This window comes from Phoca vitulina, unplaced genomic scaffold, assembly GCF_004348235.1.
Source record: "Phoca vitulina isolate PV1807 unplaced genomic scaffold, GSC_HSeal_1.0 scaffold25, whole genome shotgun sequence".
Lineage (NCBI taxonomy): Eukaryota > Metazoa > Chordata > Mammalia > Carnivora > Phocidae > Phoca > Phoca vitulina.
Window position 1 is genome coordinate 40,272,773 of NW_022589728.1, and position 17,823 is coordinate 40,290,595.

Genomic DNA, 17,823 nt, shown 5'->3' on the forward strand with positions numbered 1-17,823 from the left:
TGTCCACTTGCCCTAAATTGAGGATGGACAAGGAGCCTTGAGCTACTAGTCTGGGCAGCTGATAGGACTTTATTCTGGTTTCCAGGTTCACTCTGGCATTGGCACCCTAGTTCCCAGGTAAGGAGGTTTCTGCTTTGTAAGTGGCAGTATCTTGCCCTACAAATAAGTCCCAGGCCCCAAACCCACTGGCAGAAGTAGAATTTCCACTTCCAAACTCCAAGGTTCTTGGGACCTGACAGCTGGCTCCTCCTATAGGATCCAGGGCATTACACAACCCTCCTGCACTGGCAACTCCACATGAGCGACTCCATGGCAAATCACTGGCCTTCGTGGACTCCTGGGATTCACTTATCCTCTCCCTGCTTGGGTTTGATAAATCTTAAATTCAGTTTTAGCTTTTTAAGGATACTTTCCCCATCACCTTCTACCTCTGCAATCTTCCCCAACATGGACCCGAAGTTCTCAATCCTTAAATCAGTGCTTCCCAACCATTTACACATCATGGCACACATAAAACATAAGATTTGCTCCCTTTTTTTGAGATGCAATTGACAGAAAACATTAAATTAGTTTCAGGTGTACAACATAATGATTCAATATTTATATATATTGTGAAATGATCACCACAATAAGTCTAATTACCATCCATCACTACATAGAGTTACAATTTTTTTCTTGTGATGAGAAATTTTAAGATCTACTCTCTTAGCAACATTCAAATATACAATACAGTATTATTAGCTATAGTCACCATGCTATACATACAAGATTTGTTCTTGTATTGTACAGATGTTCCCAGTCAAAGACGACTGGACCAGAGAAGGGCCTCCGGTCACCTCAGACCTTCTTTAGCTACCTTCTAGCTGAGGGCACCACTGTTTAGTCACACTGGTGGTAACCCATTCATGGCCTGCTTGCATGGCCTCTAGCCTGGGTTCACTGTTTTAAGAGTTTGTTTTGGGGTCAGCCTGGATTTTTCAGGTCTTCCTGTCGTTAGCCCTGATTTTCTCTGCAAAGCAATAATGTTTCCATATTTTACACCAACTCAAAGATGTGAGGGACGCAAGTACAGGAAACTCGAATCTTCTTCAAAGGCAAGTGCCCAGTCAAAAGGCCTTCCAATTCAAAAGAATGAGAACCTCAGAACTAAGACAAAAGACTTGAAAAACAGTCCTTCTCTCTTTTCCGACCTTCGACTACCCCATTTGCCACACACATTTAGTGTTATGCATTATATGCCTTAAATCATAGCTCCCAAACATTTGGCATTTATTTTATGCCAGGCGATGTGCTAAGCTCTTTCCAGGCATCATTGCATCGATTTCTCACACCACCTTCAAGGCAGAAATTGTTATTCCTGGTTCAAAGGTGAGCAAACTGAGGCTGAGGGTTAAGTGACCTCCTCAGGAGGGGATGACCAGAGGTTGAACTCAGATCTGTCTGACTCCAAAAGCCATGCTCATGAGATAAATCACATAATGCCCTGGCACTGTGGTTGGTAGGTAATAGCACAGTAGGTATAAAATGTATTCCGTGGACTATTTTTAAGAAATGTCATGTTCTTTATTTTCTTTTAACCAAATTAAATCTGGCTTCAAGTCCCTATTACAAAGCAGAAATTTAATCTCAGTCATTACGGAATGTCCTCTTTGTTGGGAGACAATTCTCCGTGTGTCTTTGATGTTTCTGCACATCTGGTGAGCAGTGGTACTGACTGCCCTTTGTTCCAGATCATCTTCTCAAAGACATTTTCTGTAGCAAACAACGTTGGAATATAGAGATACCGTCTGCAGAGCAAAGGGCACACATGCTTCCTGCCCATTACGAAGATTAGCATTCCTAAGCTCAAGGTTCCTCTTCCCATAATGCAAGCAAGTGCACGGGCAGATATCATCTGGCTCCTGTCCCAGCACCCTCCGAGCACCGCGGCTCAGAGAGGCAATACGAAAATAATGGGGCTCTGGCTGCTATGACTTCCGTGAATGTTGCTGCTTCGTCTCTGACCCAGAAGTATATTTCTGCCAGCATCCATGAAACAGTAATAAGTTATCACCTTGCAAGTGGGTTACGCTCTCTGACCTTTCACCATTCTGGACATCCTCCCCTCTCTAGGATCTCATGGAAACCTGAGAGGCACCCATGTGCCCAGAACACAAAGTCAGACCTCCAATCTCCCATCCATATGGGCACAGCTGCTGCTTTATGGCCCAGGCTCACTTTGTCAGATGGGGTCAGTGACTCCAAGAGTCCTGGGTGGAAACACACATGGGATCCTTGGCTTGACTAGCAAACCCTGCACCTAGGGTCCAGTCTTCCATGCTGCCATTCCCTTCGAGGCCCACTGTGAGAGAACGTATCCACTACGCCAAGATCCTGCCCAGTTCTAGAGGATCTCTCCTCTCTCCTGCTCTTCCCTCTCTTACCTCTCTACTCTCTCTCTCTCTTGATCTCCAGGACACTTTAGTATAATCAGCTTAACAAGTTTAGGCTTTCACCAAAGACAGGAAGTGAAGCTCCCTCCCAGCCCAAACATCCCCTGAGTAAGTGACCCAAGGAGTGGTCACCTCCTCTTCAGGCACAGGAAAGCAAGACACGGGCCATATCTCAATAAACGATCCTGCCACAATAGCACCCGCTCAACATGGTAAAATTTGGCTCTGTTATCTTTTTCTACCAGTGGCATCTCTCTACTCCGTTTTTGTATCTTTGGCTTTAGGCACAGGTAGGAAATCTCTCTCTTGGTCTCCCTCCGTCAATTACATCAAACTAGTGAAAAGGAAACTATCTTAGCTTTCTTTCTTCTGGTCCATCTAATTAAGAAGAACATTATCTGAAGTATCACCACACTCACACACAAACACAGAAAAAACATAAAAGTAATCATGATGACAACAATGATGACAACAAGAGCACCCTCTTTCTATCCTACCTATATTTCTTCTTCCTGTTTGGCTGGCCCCAACAAAGAGGTTTGGGGAAAATGAGCTGAAACAAAAAGTATATCCAATTCAGCTTTAAAAGGATTCTTGGCAGTCTCTGGGTTTTGCCTCATTTACAACCAATTAGGTCAATGTTGATATCCTTTTAACCACTGATTTTACTGAAATATTTATGACATTAACATAACTGCACTGGCAAGACTTCCTACAGGTGCCAACTCTTCTGTTCTCCCAGTTTTAAATAAATCCTCAATTCTCTTAGTCCCCAGACAGCCCTGGGTATGTGGTAGCAATTGGTTTTAATGACACAGTCTACATCTACCTCTCTTGCAAGGCACGGACAATGCATACACCCTTGGGGTTATAAGCTTGTCTAGTTATGAAGAAATGTGGCCCTACTTATATTTTCAGAGATCCCACATAAATAATTCTTGTTGCAAAAGAAGCAGTTGAATCCTCCCTCTCATGTTTTATCCCCCCTTGCAATTTTAAGGTTGTAAACTCCCTCTTGCATGAGGACAGGGTCTTTGCCTGTCTTGTTCATGCTGTATCTCCTAAGCCTAGAATAGTGCTTTGCCTATAAAAAGTGTTTAATAAATATTTGTTGAAAAAAAAAAAAGACCTAGAAGATTAAAATATCCTGAGATTCATATCCGAAAGTTAAAATGATGCTGTTTATAGGCTTCTGTGGAATCAGCCCTTAAATAAAATTGTTCCCCGTAAGTCTGGCACTTCAAGAGCGTCAAGAGAAGGGCGCCTGGGTGGCTCAGTTGGTTAAGCGACTGCCTTCGGCTCAGGTCATGATCCTGGAGTCCCGGGATCGAGTCCCGCATCGGGCTCCCTGCTCAGCAGGGAGTCTGCTTCTCCCTCTGACCCTCCCCCCTCTCATGTGCTCTCTCTCCTCTCATCCTCTCTCTCAAATAAATAAATAAAATCTTTAAAAAAAAAAAAAGAGCGTCAAGAGAAAATATCTCCTCTCCTTACCAATAAAATAAAATTATTCACCACCTGAAACCCTGTAAATATTGGGGCCAGGGGCTTCCTTTCGAGCTTTTAGTTAGTGTTACTATGCAGTGTTTCTTAACCGGCGTGCTACTGGCATTCTGTATGGGATTGTTCCATGTATTGCAGGAAACTTCCATCATTTCTGTCTCCCACTAAGCGTCAGAGGAAAGGATGGTGCAGGATGAGTAGGTACCAGCTGGGCAAGGAAAGATGGGAAGAGTGCCCCAGGTAGAGGCAGTATGCGGAGGGGTCAAGAGTGACCGACTCTATTCATTCTCTTTTACAGCTTTGTTAAAGTCAAGTTTCAGATTCAGAGTCGAGTTCAAAGTCCAACTGCCTAGGTCAGAACGCAGGGGCCACCATTTCCAATCTGCATGACTTTGGGCAAGTCACAAATCTGCCTCAGTCCTCACTTCTGTAAAATGGGGATAAGGATTTTATTCTGTGATAGATGTGCTATTAGGATGAACTAGGATAATCTATTTAAAGTGCCCAGCACAAAGTCTGGCACATAGGAAGTGCCCCATAAATATTATTTCTTATCAGTTGTTATTATTATCATCATTATTATTGTTCAACAAACATTTGCGGGCCTGCCCACCATGTGCTAGGCACCACACCAATCACAGGATACCAGGAGAAGCAAGATGCAGTGCTGGCATTGGGAAGGCAGGAGACAGATGAGAGCAAGTGAGGGCAATGCACACAAAGGAAACACTCAATAAAAGATGGTCTGGGTTGCTGTCGTCGTCGTTAGAAGTAAAACAGTAGTCATAAACAAGTGCAATCGAGTGTCCCTGGTGCTATGATGGAATCACTCACTGTGTGCCTTCCCTCTTGCTTCCAGCCTCCACCCATGATACCTTCCTTCTCCTCTAAGCCACTCCCAGTGCTGTCAGCATCAGAGGGCCTAACTGCAGCCCTACTTCCTCCATAAAACTCTCTCCTGTGCCAGACCTCATTTTCCTCCCTCTCTCTGCTCTGATCTAGTACTTAATGAGAGTGTCTTGTCTTATTCACTGCTTTTCCACAATTGGGACTAGAAAAATAGATAGGCATTTAAGTGGTGTGTTCTACAGTCTTGAAATAAGGAAAATAACGGGCCCGTGAGCCCATTCCAAGTAATCAAAGAAATATGTTTGTCATGAAAAATTCATATGTCAAAATTGACCAACAAATCATACGGCATCTTGGAGTCATTTTATCATAGTTCACTGTCCATGCTCCTTGTTAAAAACAGATTTCTCCACCCCTACGCCCAGCCAGACCTAGTGAGTCAGAATGCCCATGAGTGAAACATGGGAATCTGTTTTTAACTTGCTCCCCAAGTGGCCGTTCTTAAAGGTCAGTTTGGGAAATACTGGCTAGCCCCAGTGACTGCTGTTGTGAACCAAACATCCCCCAAACTAAGTCGTGTACGATAACTTGACCCTTCCCATGGATTCCCTGGATCAGAGGCTGGGAGAAGGAAAAGGGAGCATGGCTTGTCTCTGCTCCTCCGTGCTTGCGAAGACCTCAAGGTGCAGCCACCTGCAGTCGCACCTGCCTGTCGCCCCGGGCACCTGGAAGTGGCCTCTCCAGCCTGGAAGTCTCAGGGTGGTGGAATTTCTTTACAGTGGGGCCGGCTTCTCCCCGCGTGAGCATTCCAAAGGGGACTGGGTGGACACCACATGGCCTCTCCTGACCAAGCTTCAGAATCACGCCGCATTACTTCTGCTGCATTCCGTGGGTCCAAGCCATCAGAGACCCACCTAAATTCAGAGGGGACCGACAGAACCCTGCCTCTCAGTGGGAGGACTATCAAAGAATTTTAAACTGCCCCATGTCTTGTGTCAGTCTTTAATGTGCACCCACAAACTTTCCTTTTCTCTAGACATTCTTCACATTGGTAAGGTTTTGACCAATACTAGGCTATGGGTTACTGGTTCCTTGGAACTCATCAATAGTCCCAGATGATGCTCAAATCTGCTTATGAGAATATTCTGCTTTGTAAAGTTGGTCCTTAATACCTTCGATTTGGAAGCAACCCTTGTTAATCCTGTCTTTAAATTCATTGCCACTAATCCATACTCTCTTTGGACCTCTTCAGAGAGGTTTAGAAACATTAACAATGTTTTAACTCATCCTTTTGGTTCATATAAAACTAAGGATTAAAATCCTTGTAGTACACAGGTTATAAATTATGCCCTCCCCCCCCGATATTTCCTATATTCAGTCTTATATAAAATATTATGATCCAAAGTCTAGAAGAGATTAAAGGATGAATTTTCATCCTAATTTATCATGCACACAGACAATTCTTTTGGCTGCTGTCTGTGTTGTTTATACATTTGACCATGTTTTATTCAGTATGTAACTGTCCACGCTTATGTCACACAATCCATTCAAAAGCCTAAACATTACAAATACACATATAATTTTACACTACTTGGGATTCCATAGAAATTAGATGTGTCGGGTTTTTGTGTATTTTAATATGACACTAAAACAGTTGAGTCCATAAGTTCAAAATTTAAAGCATATTAATCACTTTGTTACAGTAAAATGCACAGATGCGGAAGAATAGCAGCCTGTGTATTGCTCTCACAAGTTCTATGAGAAACGTGTGTATTTTTCCCCCAAAGCCATCTTCAATTTCTTCCTTCCGTGTAAAACTGGTTTTGAGGGAAAAAAAAATAAAAGACACAAATCCACATTGGCATTTTTAAGGACTCACACTATCTAATGTATGATATTTTATCACATAAGTAATCATATTCAGAGACAAAGATTTTTTGGACATGTGAAATTTTCAATTCATCTCAACGGCTGTGGAACTACACCAGCGCAGTGTGGCTAATATAACCACACAGGCCCAATCACACAGTAATAAGCCTTCCCTATAACTCCTATAATTTGATATTGCTGCCTGTTCTAAATTACCATGGAGTTTTAAAGAATACTGTCTATTTGTTTTTGAATACGCAGTGTATTTTCTTCTAATTACATTCTGATCACATTTCACAGAGCAAAATACATCTGGCCTATCAATGGCATAAAATGGGTATTTCCTCAGGGGTGTGTAAAGTCTATATAAATCTCAGCTCCTGCCTGAGATTTGCAGAGATGCTAATACACAGGTCACTTGTGCGCTGATTTTTCTTTGTGATTGGGGAGCAATGCTTGCAAGCTCTCTGTGGTGTAATGAGATCATGGGCAGTTTGGCTTACATGCATAAAGATTTAACTCTTTTGCAAGTAGTCCCTCTGCCCCAGTACATTAGGTTCCTACATTGCTTTAATGTACCAGCCTCCCATCTACATTTATTTGGGAAAAAAATAAAAGCAGTATTTCCTTTAGTTTACTCAGCCTAAGAAAAAATTCATATATATGCATACAGTTGTGTGCTGCATAGATGGTATTAAATAAATACCTTATAGTGGCTTTCATTTTTAATGGCTCGATTTTTTTCCTTTGATCACCTCCACCAATAAAAGCGTAGTCTGTAGAAAAGCACCCTTCTGGACAATCCATTGTCTCATTTTAACTCATTTTTATCAAGGAATTCCCCCTGCAGCAATCTCCACTGCCAGCTATTAGCTGTGCACATCTGCCCACAGTAATGACCACTCCTGTGTACATACACACCTGACTGCTGTCTGATTTAGACCTCACCCACAGGACCCTAATGCCACGTCTCCAGGGCCAGCAAAATTCTAGACTATTGATGCATTATAGTTATCACTTCATTTGGTCTTTGGTAGTGAATTAAGAGGGCCTGAAGTTGAAAATAGGTCAAATGCTTATGCTAGGGGCCCTCATCTTACCTGTGTCCAGTCTCATGTATGCTCCGACAGAATGCGTGTCACATCACAACCCTCCGAACTTTATCGGAGTTGTGGCCAAAATAAAAGATGTTTCAATCCAGTCCCTTCTCTTTGATCTCTGATCGTTGTGAACATGTCCCACTTTAAAGGGATCATAAAATGCATCCACATTCTTGTCTCCAAACCCTGAACATTTGGTCTTTTCTACTAATGTTGTAAGGGACTAGAGGGCAGTGGCTGTAGAGGACACCGTATCCTATACTAAGGTGGATGGGCCGTTCGAAGACGTTAGTAAGGACAGTCCTAAGATGAGACTTCAAGGATCTACTAAATGCATGCATTCTGGCGATACAGAGAATCGTCAGGAGACTACTGCAATGATCCAGATAAGAAATCATGATGTCTTGACTAAAGCTGAGACTATTTCAAAAGATATTTTGGAAATAGAAGTAACAGGACTATGATGTAAACAATGAGACTTGCAGTGAGGCACTTCGATCTCAGCTCTGATATGTGAAGGTCATTGTTCCCATCCTTACAAGGAAAAAAAAATGGACAAACTGAAAATCAATTAGTGGGGCAAATTGCCTCCCTGAAATCTGGATAGGTACATCCCAAGAAATATAACAACCGAGATCTGTTTACCTGGAACAGAAGTTGCAGGAGCCATAAACTGGTAGGAACTGGTAATTTTGACAAATTGCTGGAGGCTCAGTGTAGACTAGGGTAAGAGTGAGAAATTCCTGGGGTCCACAGTCTTGAGACAAGGGGACTTTCCTGAGCTTTCCCTCCAGGAACACCACCAGGTTGACAATAAGGATCTGAGAAAGATCCCCTCCTGGCCAAGTGATCATTGTGAAACCCATCCAGAGCCATCACCATAACAAAGGCCTATTCTCTAGGGAAAATGACTTTACCTGTGCACAATTTTGAAACCTTATCTTACCTGGGGGAAAGGAATTCCTCCCCACTCCAGCACTTTATAGCCTTCCTGTAGGGAAGTTGGGGTGGGGGGGCGGGGGTATGGGTAGGAATCCCATAGTCATCAAGGAGCTGGACTTCAAGGAAATAAATTGGGAAAACTGTAGCTCCAGTATGAAGTAAAAGGCAAGGAAGAAAGAGCTATACCACTGGAAGAGGGACAGAATCCCTTGTGAAGGCTACAGTTCAACACACAGGCTCTCTGTGAGCCTAGGACTGAGACTTAATCAGAAGATCACAGAACATTTACACACACACACACACACACACACACCATCACCCCACCAACAGACTCCAGTGTAATAACAGTGAATTATGGCTAAAGAAAGTGTAAGATGCAGACTCTCTCCAAGAAGTAGTACACAGGGAAGCCTCAAAGCCAAGAGAGAGAACAAAAACAAAGGAAAAGCTAAAGCCTCTGGCACCTATAGCTAAAATAAACATTCAACACAGCCCAACTCCTAGTCAGATTAACATAAACCCTCCCACTAAAGACCTAGTTCCTTTAGTTCTTATTATGCAATACAACATGCCCAGCTTTCAACAAAAAACTGCAAGGTCTGACAAAAGGCAAGAAAAAACACAGTATGAGGAGAAAAAAAACCATCATCAGAACCAGACTCAGATATGACACAGAAGTTGGAATTATCATACAGGGAGTTGAAAATAACTATGATTAATATATAAAGGACTCTAATGGGGAAAGTAGGTGGATAGGCAAAATCAGTTCAAGGCCAGAACACGTGGGTAATATAAGAAAAGAGATAGAAACTCTAAGAAAGAGTTGAAAGGAAATGCTAGAAATCATAAATGCAATAATAAAAATGAAGAGTGCCTCCTTCCAATGTCTCCTTCCCGGGTGTCATGCCTGAAGGCAATCCCCACTGTGTCTGTCTTGGACTTGCAGACAAACCCAACAATTTCAGGCTAGTCTACAGCAGTCCTGCATTGCTGGTTAAGTTTTGCTGTCACCTCCCCTGCTGTCAGCTGTCATTTCTCTCTTCCATTAGGATGACTTTAACTTGAAACCTCCTCTGCCCTCGTCCAGTTTGCTGCTTCCCAACTGGGCTGGGGGAGAAAGACAACTGAAAATATTGAGACTAGAGTACTAAATAGACATCAAGAATAGAAAGTGCTCAGGGGCCTGGCTTTCATGCAGGGACATGAGTCTTCTGCTTCACATCTTCATAGTCCTTTTCCATTTATTTTTTCAGATCAAAGTTGTATTCCAGATTGACCTCTACATACAAGTGATATGCCACCATATATATCTTTAGTTTTCTTTTTTTTAAGATTTTATTTATTTATTTGAGAGAGAGAGCGTGCACGCACATGAGCAGGGGAAGGGGCAGAGGGAGAGGGAGAAGCAGACTCCCCGAGGAACAGGGAGCCTGACCCCAGGACCCCAGGATCATGACCCGAGCCGAAGGCAGACGCCTGAGCCACCCAAGCACCCCATCTTTAGTTTCTTAAAGCAAAATAAATATCAGCCTTCCATAAGGCACTAGCATCATAAGCAATCTACAGAAAAATAAAGATCCCATTGTCCCCCAAGAATAGCATAGAGGGAAATTGACCAAATATAATGTATTTTTCATCCTGTCTAAGCAAAGTGTATTCCTAAAATTAGTATAAATTGTCACAACTTATATACTTATGTTCTCCTTTAAGCTTTTATGTTGGGGGCTGCTCCTAATTCTTTCATCTCTTTTCACACTGTACAATATGAACCATCTACAGAATTGATGACCACCTTCCAGGCAACCCTGACTTGGTGAAACCCAGAGAAGAGTTAAGGAAGCAAATGCCCATTCAGCTGATTCCCCAGGAGTGCCCCAGCTACAAGACAGAGAGAAGCGTCTGGTAACTGTTCCATCCGTACCGGCTATCCTCATTTCCATTATAAGCTGCAAATGACAAAATCAATGGGTAGAGATGAAACTGGAATATAAAGAGGCCTAATACTGCTACAAATCGCAGCTCTATCTGGGAGGCCTGTGCAGAAACTCCTTGGAGAGCTTCCCTGAGAACAGCTCTGCTGTTCAGCCAAAGTAGTGAGCTTCTCCTTAAGGACCCTGACTCCCAAGTGGACAAACAGGCTCTTGGTACCTGCCGAACTATCCGGGGAGGGAATAACAGGCCCACAGGCTTCTGCAGGCCCACTCCCAGAGAGACCCCAAACACAGAAGAGAGGAAAGCACAGCTGCTCTGTTTGGTAATGGCCAAGCAGGTGCTCTTCCCTAAGCCTCCAACCAGCAGGCTGGGGGGCCCCACAGAGAGGCAACAGGTGTATAAAACACAGTGGTGGGGAGGACTGCCTCAGCCCCGGCTCACTTTATTCCCTGAGTACTTAAATTCTCTTTTGCCGTCAAGGGGAGGGAATCACCCCTAGGTAGATTGCCTTCTACCTCCCTTGCTGCTCTCAGAAGAAATCCTTTTGAAATATCCAATTTCTTCTTCTACTATATTCATTTTTAATTCTTCAATAATTCACTCATCCACTTATTCCAAATATTTAATAAACTCATGATATATGCCAATTATTATTCCAGGTGTTGAGTCCCTATACATCCTAGACAGAGAACAGGAAAGCAAATAAATATGTAGTTTAAAAAAAAAAAAAGTATATTAAGGAAAATAAACGGGGTTAGGGGAGAGCGAGCAATGAACACTGAAATGGCCTCTCTGAGGAGATAAAGTTTGAGCAGAGATGTGAAGACTAAGAAGCAGAAGCCAAGGGAATTCTGGGGAAAGAGTCTTCCAGAAGGGAAGAGCGAGTGAACAGGGAGTGCCCAAGGTGGGAGGCCACTTGCAGTGCTCCGGGAGCAGAAGGAAGGAGGCCAGTGGCCAGAGAGCCGCAAGCGGGGGAAAGAGATGATGGAAATGAAGACAAAGCGACAGTTGGGGCAGGACCATGAGGGACCTCACAGGCCACGGTTAGACACTGGGTTGTGTTCTCAACGTGACAGAAGGTCACTGGAGGTGAGCACAGAGGAGTGACGTGATCACTCTGGCTGCCTATGGAGAGTATACTGGAAGGGCAAGAAAGAAAGCAAGACCAAAGGAGATTCGTGCAGTGATCCAGGCAAGAGGTGATAGAGGCCAGGATTCATCTGGTAGAGAAGAGAAGTGGTTAGATTGAGGACAGGTTGTGAAGGTAATACTAACAGGATCCACGGAGGGCTGGGATGTGGGATATGGGAATAAGAGAGAAGTCAAGGAAAATCCACGGTGATAAGCCTGAACACATGGATATATGGAGGTCCTCCCAACAGAAACGGGGGAGACAGAATGCATGGATGAACAGTGATCCTCCCAAAACAAGTGAGGAAAAGAGAATGCAAGGGTTAACAGTGGTCCCCCCAACAGAGGTGGGGAAGATTCAAGGAAGCACAGATGTGACGGAAGTGAATAAAAATCACGCAGGCCTTTTGATTAAGCTTCATCAATCCCCAAGGGCATTGTGGCTATTAGAATTCTGAAGGAATACTTTCAAGTACATCCATAATATAATGCATTCCTAATATACTATTACTACCACTGGGAACTAACAACTGAGTGAAGAACAGAGAAGCATGTGTTCTAGCCTCGGTGTACTTATACAAAGACACAACGAAGACCACAAAGATGCTGTGTAGGAAGAGCCATGCTGCATATCCGCTCTCCTGTGTTTTAACATCACTGGGCTCCCGAGTCACTCAGAATGGGGACGCAGTGCAGTTCAACAAAAATTTATTAAGCACCTGTTACATTCTGTGCCTGAAACATTACACTTTATCCCCGTTATTTCACTTAATCCTAGCAATAGCCTTATCCAGGAGGTATTGTCAGTTCCATGTTGATAATATGAGAAAACCAGGACTCAGAAAGTTCAATTTTCCCAAGGCCAGAAGGCTCCTTGTGCCAAGATCCCCCCTCTAGTCCTCTCTGTGGCAACACTGAACACCCCACTGTGGACTTTCCTATTCTGGTCCCATACTCAGAGTCCTTGAGGAGGGAAGGTGGTCCTGATTATTCCTGGTGAGTCAGAGATTTGAGAAATGCTTATGCTCGAAGGAATCAGAAGAGTCCTCCTAAGCCTGCTTCCCGACCTCTTATCGTGGAGAAACAACAGAGCATAGTGCTGAGAGGCAAAGACCTTGAAGCCAGCCTGCTGGGTTTGGATCCCTGCCCAGATAATTATTAGCTATGCGACCTGGGGGAGGTTATTTAACCTCTCTGTGCTTCGCTTTACCTACTTGTAATAAGGGAGTAATATTAGTACCAAACCAATATGGTTACTGTGAGCATTAAATGAGTTAATATACACAAAGTACTTAGAACGACATCTGGAGCATAAAAGGTACAGTATACATGTAGCTAGATTAATCTGAGAGTTCTTTTGAATACCCCTAGAAACAATCAATTGTACTGCCAGTCCCCTTGAGATCCTGTGGTCTAATGAAAGTAGTCACTTATCCGGAAGAGTTATTTATCTCTTAAATAAGAGATATCACTGTAATTTATGTTGTTAATGCTTCTTTTTAACCTTAACACTTCTTTTTAACCTTAATGCTTTCATTTTACCATTTTAAGTCTACCCATTCATTCCACAAGATCTTATTATTAATCTGGTGCAAAGTACCAGATTAGAGGTTTGGAAGACTTTTAAAAATGAATCAGAAAAATACCTGCTCAGAAGTAGCTCACTATATTAAATCAATTCAGTCAAACATCATGATCCATTAGTCCAAACAACCAGCCATCTCTGTAAAACCTGGTTTTTTGTTTGTTTGTTTTTTGGAGGTTTGGGTTTTTTTTGTTTTGTTTTGGGTTTTTTTGGGGGGGTAGTCTGTTTCTCTCTTCTTCTCTCAATCAGAACAAAGACATGGTTCAAGAGATGAGAGTTCAGAGATGATTTGGGTGTCAATGCAGCATCTCCATATTCTCAAAGAAAGCTCAAGGAGCATCCAGGATGCCTAACTCAGATTCCATGAGGAAATGTAAGCCAGAGGTTAAGTGGTTTAGCCAAAGTCACTGGGCTAATTACCTTCATAGATGAAAATAAAATTGATGGTTCCAACTCCAAACACACTAGTGAGCTTTCCACTAGAGCGGACGGACTCTACCTTCTGCTGTCCACTAGGTCACTGTTCCACATGACAGGCAACCTATCATGCAATCTTTTTGATCATGCAACCCCGTCAGTAAAAAATAACTGGGCAGGCAACACACTATATGCAAACGATAACTATTCTGCCATACTAATACACTAATTATACTATAAAACCTTTGCAAAACTAGAAGATTAAAAGCTGAGTTTTCTTTCTTCACTTGAATGGATCCTCTTGTGCACGCCTGGGGCTGACGGACCTCCCCCCCCCTAGAGACCACAGTGCTGAGTGCTGTCCTGGGCAACCAGTGGGGACAGTATGGAACTGGGAATCACCTGAGTCACCGCTAAACAACTTTTGTGACTGAATTTGTATTCTATTGCCACTGCCACAGATTACCCCAAATTCAGCAGCTGAAAACAACCAATGTATTACCTCATGATTTCCATGAGCCAGGAGTCCAGGCACAGCAGGGCTCAGCAGGTTCTTTGTGAAGTGTTGCACGTGGCAGGATGAAGGTGTTGGCAGGGCTGCATTCCTTTCCGGAGGCGCAAGGGGAGAACACATTTCCAGGCTCATTCCAGTTGTTGGCAGAGTTCAGGTCCCTGTTTCCTTGCCTCAGCGTCTCAAGGCTGCCCATATTCCCTGGCCGTGACCTCCCTCGTCTCCAAAGCCAGCGATGCTGGATCGAGTCTTGCCCACACTTCGAATCTCTCCGACTTCCCTTCTCCTCATCTCCAGTCAAATCACTTGTCTCGTGCTCAACTTCTTCAACAGCAAAATGGGAAGAATAACATCTACCTCAGATGACTGGCTTGAAGGGTAAGTGGAGTAATAGATACGAAATTGCTTTGACTATTGTAAAGCAATAGAGGTGGGGAGAGGTGAGGGATGGGGGAAGTTAAGAGGGGACAGGAAGTACACGGAAGATTTTCTTCACATTTAAAATGATCCGTGTGTCTCTGACACTAGGAAAATAGGGGGAGTGTCCACAGAGCACTAAAATTAAGGGAGAAATTATTTGTAAAAGCATTTCGTAAATGCTACAATGCTATATAAATGTTGGGAATTTTCATAAAATATCATATACCAAATGAAACACAAATTAACCTTAAAGCTTATTGAGATATAGTCTATATTCTCCAAATGATCATAATTTAAAATATTTATAAGGAAAAAATGAACATAAGCCAGTACAATATCACAGAGCCTGTAGATATGCAAATACCATTTGTGATAACAAGTACGGCCCGGGCTCTACAGATACTGTCATGGGGCCAGTTACTTAACTTCATTCCTCATCTGTAAAATGGGAGTAATAAGAATAATAATAGCATCTACCTCAGATGTATGGTGCTAGGTTGCTATAGGAATTAAAGAATGCATGTAGAATACTCAGCATGACGCCAGGCTATAAATTTTAGCTACCATTTTATCATTGTTTTCAAAAGAATGAGACTATAAACAATGGGTCATAAAACCAAAAATATGGAACCAATAATCTATTGCTTATTCACAGTCCTTATTGAGACAACAAAAAGAAGACTCACATATCCCTCAAAAAAATACACAAAAGAATAAAAATATCTTTCAGGTTCCAGTATTTAATAGATATTTTACCCATTATATACACTCACCTGATTTTTTTTTTCTTTTCCTTGTTTATATCTTGCAGGACTTGGAGCAATAATTTGGTTAAAAGCAAAGGGTTATGTGAATTTGCAATTTCAGCAACTAACAGTTCTGGAAGATGCTTCCAGCAGATGCACCTACAGCCGCAGAAGATTTAGTCAGGGCATGGTTGCCGACATTGTTGACACCTGGTGTTTTTTATAGCACATGCTTGACTAAGAATAATGGCAGAAGAGAGGACCGAGTTGAGGCAGATGCATTACACTCTGGGCATGGGGAATCCCTGCATTATCCAGCTGCACTTCATGCATTCAAGTATTATACACACCGCTACAACTGTACCACATTACTGGCAGGATTTCAAGACACTCTGAACTTGTATGCCCCCCGAGAGACCTGTTGAGGAACCAAAGAAAGTAAAAACAGAGATTTAAAATATCAAATGCCTTACTACCTGATGTGTTACTGTTTAACGGATGTAATTTAAAATGAAAATCAAAGGACTTTTCCCTTCAAAGTGACAAGCTCTAGGGAAACTCTTAAAATAGAAAACATAAAGCAAATCCAAATAGAGGTTCTATAAGGAAAAAAATAAAGAAACCACATAAGAGAAAGTCAATGAAAGAAAAAAAACTATAAAAGAACAAGATTTTAGAATGGCTGTAAATTAGGAGAAGACCATTTGAAAAATGTTTTATCTTCATACAGCATTAATAAAGCACCTCCTATGTGTGAAACACTATGCTAGGAACCCTCAAAGAGCCAAGTAGAGACAGACAGTAAGCAGGCCATTAGAAAACAGAGAGAAAAGTCTCATGGCGGGGTAGGTAAAAACAGGATACATCACAAAGAGTAGAGGGGCACCTAGCTCTATGGTCAGGGAAGCAGGAAGATTAACCCAAGAAGATAAATGATGGAGAACAGAAAAGAGGGATAGAGCTGTGCCCCACAGATGGAGGGCCACCACTTGCGTGTTGCTGGGACCTGGACAAGTCACTCCTCTTTGTACCTCAGTTCTCTCATCTACAAAAGAAAGTTCTTGCGCAGTGTGATTGGCCCGGGAATCCTATAAATACTATAAGGGGGGAGTCGTCCCTAACTCCTCTCATTCTTCACAGGCCACCTTCAATCTATCACAAATGCCTATTGATGCTACCTTCAAAATATGTATTCAGGATCTGACCTCCTCTCACTTCCTCAATCCATCACTATTACTGTGGCCTGAGTCAACATCACCTCTTGTCTGGATCAAGGCAACGGCCTCTGCTTCTATCTCCCCTCCCCAAGAGCCGATGGGAGCGAGCCTGTTCTTTTGGAGCAATGCATGCCTCTGTTCAGAATGCTGCATGGCTGTCCATCGCACACAAGCACCCTCAGCCATCCCCACCTTGTCTCCTGTTACCCACTCCCCATACACTCCTCTCCAGCCACAGTGGCCGACTTGCCATCCTTTCAACACCTTTGACATGGCCCCCCGTCTCTGCTCCAGCAGTTCCCTCTGCCCAAAGGCTACTGCTCTGGTTTCCCTGGGCCAACGTTCTCGTCCCCTTCAAGGCTTTGCTCAGATTTGCCCTTCTTGGTGAGGCCTGCTCTGACCACCCTACGGAACCCCCGCGACCTGTTCCTATACCTTCAATCCTCCTGATCATCTGATAATTCATTTATTTTGTGTGTTGTTTCCTCTCTCCTCCCCTCTAGAAGGTAAGCTCCAAGAGAGCAGGGATCTTCATCTGCTTTGCTAACCAGCAGCCACTGTGTCTTACAACAGTGCCTAGTACGTAGTAGGCACCTGATAAATATTTGTTGAATGAGCAAATATACCATTCTGAAGACAGATACAAAAGCAAACAAATCATGGGATCTACTGGTGAGACTCTCAGTCACCCCACTGTTACTCAACTCACTGTGCAGTTTGATAAAAGACAGGAAGGGAAAAGAATGGGTCCTCACAAAGCCAGTATGCCAGAGAGCACGGTGAAAATGAAAATGTATCGCATAGGATGTCTGAAACAATGTTCTGGTTTTGATTTTGCCACTATTATGTGACCTGGCCCTCAACTGTCTAGTTCATAAAAGGAGAGATTAGGTTAGAACAGGGGGAAGCAAACCTCTGCCCTCACGCCAAATACAGCCCACTTCCTGTTTTTGTAAATAAAGTTTTATTAGAACACAACCATGCCCATTCATTTACGTATTATCTATATCTGTATCTTTTTTTTTTTTTAAGATTTTATTTATTTGTAAGAGAGACAGAGAGAGAGACAGAGAGCACAAGCAGGGAGAGCAGCAGGCAGAGGGAGAAGCAGGCTCTCCGCTGAGCAAGGAGCCCAATGTGGGACTTGATCCCAGAACCCTGGGATCATGACC

The 17,823-nt window shown here is 43.0% G+C and overlaps 1 long non-coding RNA gene across 1 annotated transcript in view; it reads right to left on the reverse strand.

The window, feature by feature from the left end:
• LOC116643079 overlaps positions 1–17,823 on the reverse strand; it is a 64,130-nt gene that overhangs the window by 21,660 nt on the left and 24,647 nt on the right. Inside the window, exon 3 of the long non-coding RNA XR_004301480.1 lies at positions 14,260–14,592. This is a non-coding gene — a long non-coding RNA (uncharacterized LOC116643079). The remainder of the gene's footprint in view (positions 1–14,259; positions 14,593–17,823) is intronic.